Source organism: Struthio camelus, chromosome 3 (genome assembly GCF_040807025.1).
Source record: "Struthio camelus isolate bStrCam1 chromosome 3, bStrCam1.hap1, whole genome shotgun sequence".
Taxonomy (NCBI): domain Eukaryota; kingdom Metazoa; phylum Chordata; class Aves; order Struthioniformes; family Struthionidae; genus Struthio; species Struthio camelus.
This window is the reverse complement of record NC_090944.1, coordinates 107,601,629-107,606,419: the sequence shown is the minus strand read 5'-3', so window position 1 is coordinate 107,606,419 and position 4,791 is coordinate 107,601,629. Positions and strand designations below refer to the sequence as shown.

At 53.6% G+C, this 4,791-nt stretch overlaps 1 non-coding gene across 1 annotated transcript; it reads right to left on the bottom strand.

The window, feature by feature from the left end:
• Nucleotides 1-792: 792 nt before the first annotated feature.
• Nucleotides 793-879, bottom strand: TRNASTOP-UCA (transfer RNA opal suppressor (anticodon UCA)). Its single transcript has one exon. It is a non-coding gene; the product is annotated as a tRNA-Sec (tRNA).
• Between the last annotated feature and the right edge of the window lie 3,912 nt (nt 880-4,791).

Below are 4,791 nucleotides of genomic sequence, written 5' to 3'. Positions count from 1 at the left end.
TGGCAGGATCCCCCTTCCTGGCAGCGGCAGCAGGAAACGATGAGGAAATGGCCCAAAAAATAGCCCCCAGAGCGGCATGGTTTGGAGTCCTGTCCTAACAAGAAGCTCTGCAAATCCTCTGCTGGAGTCGTTGCAATAGGATATCACAGAATATCTGCCTTCTGCTCAAAGAATATGTTTTTTAGCTTCACACGAATCTTTATTTTTCATGGGACTGGGTGACATTATTAGCACCAGCGCTTACTGCTGAAGTGAAGCATCTTTGTTGTAGCGTGGGTGGGAGACGGGTTACAGTCAATATGGAGCAGATCTAGAGAATGGCTTCTGTTATTTACTTTTTTTCTGTTCTTGTAGGACGTGTGACACTAAAAAGATCTGCTCAGTAGAATCCAATTAAAATCTGAATTGTCACCCAGGCACCCTTGGGAGATTTTGCTCGCTTCAGCTGCAGCGAGCGCAGTGCTTTTTCATCAGTCCAGCATGTGCCTGCTCCAAGGGGATGGTCAAAAACAAGGCACCAGGTTTAGGGAAAAACTAAAGCGATGAAAATGCTTGTTTTGCCGAGGTGCCTAAATCAAAATATTTGATAGGAATGGTGGAGTTACCTCCCTCTGTCTTGTTTCCCCTTCGAGGCTGTCTGAGCAGAGGGAGAGCAGCGTGCCATGGGCGTCAAAACCCTCCCTCAGTGGGGCGACCTGGGGCTGCCCCTGCTAACAGCGACGTAGACGCTGCCGTTAAACTGCCGCCGGCCTCCGTCCGCGCTGACAAAAGTCGTTTTGTCAGCGGCGGCCCCGCCCGAAAGGTGGAATTGAACCACTCTGTCGCTAGACAGCTACAGGTTTGAAGCCTGCACCCCAGACCACTGAGGGTCATCCGGGCAATTGGGAGCTGCGGCTCCAGCGCTATATAAACCCCCGGAGCTGTCAGAACTTGAGCATATGGCGACCGATGTTGTGGGCGCTGCGTGCTTCTTCTCTGCCTTTGACCGCGAGCGACCCTTCCCCCGGGGCCGCCTGGGACCGTCGCGGCAGAGGCGGGCCGGGGGAGGGGGGGGGCGCCTACCTCTGCCCGCCGCCGCGCCCGCTGCCTACCCAGAAGCGCCCGGGCGCCGTATGCAAATATGAGGGCGGCGATTGGCTGCTTCACCCCCCCCCGCCCGCGGGGAGCCGAAGCGGAAGGTGCCTGCCGCGGGCCGAGGCGGGGGGCGGCCCCGGGGGCTGCGGGGAGGGAGCGGGCCGGGCCCCTGGCCCCGGGGCGGCGGGTGACTCACGGCCCTTCCCAGAAGGAGCGGGGCCGTGCCAGCAGGGCTGCGTGCGTGCGTGCCTGCGTGCGTGTTCGCCCCCCGCCCGCGCCGCCCTTCCCGGATCTCCGGGGTCCCTTACAACATCGGCCGCGGCGGCTTGTGCAACGGGCCGGGGGCGCCCCGCCGCCGCCCCGCCGGCCAGGCCTGCGCCGGGCCCCGCGGCAGGCGGGGTGCGGCCCGGGGGGGGGGGGCCCGCTCCAACCCCCCGCCGCCGTGCTGCTGCCCGGGGCCGCCCAGCCCGGTAACGGGGCCTGGTCCCCCGAAACGCCCGTCGCGGGGGCCTTGGCGGCGGTTCCCGCCTGCCCTTCTGCGCAGGCCGGGCGTGGCTGGCTGGCGTGCTGCTCCTCGCACTTCGCGCAGTCAGCAGCGGAGGGAAAACATGCCAGTCCCTCCTTTGATCAGCGTCTCACGAAACCCCAGCGAAGCAGGGGGGAAATTGCCCGGGGTCTGAGCGAGCGCAGCGCCAGCGCGCCTGTGCTAGCGGGCTGCTCCCGCGCAGTCGGCGCCCCGCGGACGGAGCTGGGTCTCGGCCCGTGCCCGCGTCCGACCGGGAAGGTTTTACCGACTGGCTGAAACTAGCGCCTGTGGCTGGGCTTTGCCGTGGGTGGGGGGGTTCCCTCTCCTGATGCTCAACCAGCGGAGCAGCTCCTGGTACCTTACGAGCGTCTCTGGTGGGTGAGGGCTCCCAGCTCGGTCTTAGAGCGTCTTCAGCTGTGGAGCAACGGACGGGAGGGAAAGGAGTGAGCTTGTTACAAGTCCCAGAGCTGGCCTGTGTCGGGCATATCGGGCAGGCTGATGAAGACCGACCGTGTGCTGGATTCGAGAGCGCGCGAGCATGGAAGCAGTTTACTTGGCAGCAGAGGCAGGGAGCTGAGTTCTGCTCATCGGATTTGGGGCAAATTTGTGTTAACCTCTCCATGCACCAATCTCTCCGCGCGTGCTCTAGCACCGTTGTCTGAACTCAGGCCTCCAGGCACTGCGATGGCAGAACTAAACGTTTGGGCTGGATCCGCGATGTGATCACTCCTTTTCTGTGGTCGTTTACCCCGAGGCAGAACACAAGGCAGTGCAGAATCAGGCTCTTTGCCTACCATTCAGCACATGTAGTGTTGTCCTGACACTTCTGTCTCAGGTTTCTGACTCAGACCTCCTTCCCACATATGTTAGTTGCCAGAGTACAGGTCCACATTTTCTCTTTGTATCAGTGGGGCTGCCCAGTTACTTAGGAGCATAAAATATGACACATGGGATTTATCAGAGGAGAACAGAGCAATAGCTCATTTTGAGAAGTATCTTTTTTTTTTTTTTTCTCAGTGGCTAATGCCAGATACTTTGGAGGAAGACATGAGTGTCCCATGAGATACCTCGCAAAACAATAATATCCTCTGGGAGGAAATTCCTTCCTGACCCCCAGCTGAGTATCAACTTATGCCCTGAAGTATGAGGATTGAAAACACTTGTAATTTTATCCTAGCGAGTGTAACTATGGAGGCTATTTTCATAAATGTCTAAACCCTTTAAAAATTACAAAGTTATTTGCCTCGAGAGATTTCTCTGAAGTGGAGCCATTTCTGCTATGCATGTGGTTTCCAGTGATTTTTAATTCTATGATTCTTTTTGATATAAGCAACAAATACAACTGTAGGCCTATTCCCTCTTTTGCTTGCCTCCAGGAAGTTCAGACTTAAAACTGGTAGTCAGTGGAATAACACCAGGGTAAAACTGATAGAGAACAGTACCAGCACCGCAGCCTGAAGCTGGAGCGGTTTTGCAGATGTCAGCAAAACAAAGCAAACAATATATGGTGGGGCCGTATTGTTCCCACTCGCATCCAAGCAGCTCTAACTGGGCACACAGCTTTGCTTTCAGCACATCAGTTTAAGTCATGAATTACCCTGTTGGAACTTAACCAGCATTGGTATAATCTGGCCCACTGACTTCCAGAGGCATGCATGAGTGTATCTGAGGACTTACTGTTGGTAGTGAACAGTTTCTTTAGCACCTTAAATGTGATTTTTAAAACACGTCTTTAACTCTTCAACCCAGAAGTAGGATTTTCATCAGAAAGAGCTAGTTGGGACGCTGCTCTGCTTCCCTGCTAATGTCAGACAGGAGTCTTTCTTCTCTTCTCTGTTTTTAGAGGGCATATCCCCCTGTACATTCCTATCTGTTTACCTAATCCTTACACCAGTAGCAGGTGGCGTAATGTAGCGAGTTTCTTTTGACATAAAAAATGCACAGGGTGAGGAACTGGGGGTGTGTGGGGGAGGAGGTACAGGGAAATTAGTCATGGGCAGGAAGAGGTTAGCAAAGGAGTTTAAGGAAATCAGGTAGCCACAGCAATCCCGCAAGCTTCCAACCAAGCCTGTCCTGATGTCTTCTGGGAGGAGCACGTCAGCTCAAAGATATGTTCCTTTCAGCCCAAAGGCATGTGACCTTGCTGACCGATTCGGGCTGAACAAGAATGGCTGCCAGGGGTTGGAGGAGACCTAGCTGGTGTATTTCTTTTTTAAGTCTCAGCTTTAAAAACCCTTTCACTTTCTCTTTGCTTTCCTCTCTAGCATCTACCTTTTCTGGATTGTTTCCACTGCAAAGAATCACTTCAGGGGAAGGCAAGCTTCTTAGTGTGAAAATACCACATTCATCTTCTCTCTCTTGTGGTCCCTCAGATTTTTAAGCCGATACATGTGTCTTGCCTGCTGATAATCTCCCTGTGCTTTCCAGAAAAAAAACTATGCCAATTATTCAAGTCCAAATGAAAAATAATAGCCAGGCCAAAGGATCCGTTGGAAAGGCTAGGTCCTAACACTGCTTAATTTGCAGTAAAGGGACACGCTGAGATGAAGAATGCAGCAGTTTCTACAGATCAAGCAGTAGAGGAATGTGCCCCGAGAGGGACAAGCAAAAAATATAGGAAATGATGCTGGACCTCAATGATGGGAAAGCAGTAGCAAAGAACTTTTGAGAATTTTCTTCTTGACCGGATGCTAGTCTGTCTAGGTTCAGACCTACTTACAGAACGGAAGTTGTGTTAGCCACTAACTTCCCCAGCAGTGGTTGAAAATAACATTTCCAGGACCTCTGCGCGTCTGTTAAGGCTTGTGTTACCTCTGACCTCTGAGGGGTTGGTGACGGGTGCATGCCCCTGCCAGAAGCTGGCAGATTAGCTGGAAGAGGTGCCAGTCTCCTTCTGTGAGCAGGGGGCAGCGGGTAGCTCCAGGCAATAGTTTGTGCAGTACCTCTGAGGGAGCCCACTCGCCTAAGCTGCTGCTCAGTGTGTTTATGAGCTCCCAGGCGCTGATAAGGAATCAGTGGGTTGTCTCCTGTCTGCAAGTAAGATTCATCTCGTCTCCAGCCTGAACTAACAATACTGAATGTGTTACTGGGATATGAGAACCAGGCTGATGCATATGACAACTAAATCCCCAGACTGCTATCAGGGGCTCGTGATTTACGACTAGATTTATAAGACTACCAAAAATGCAAAT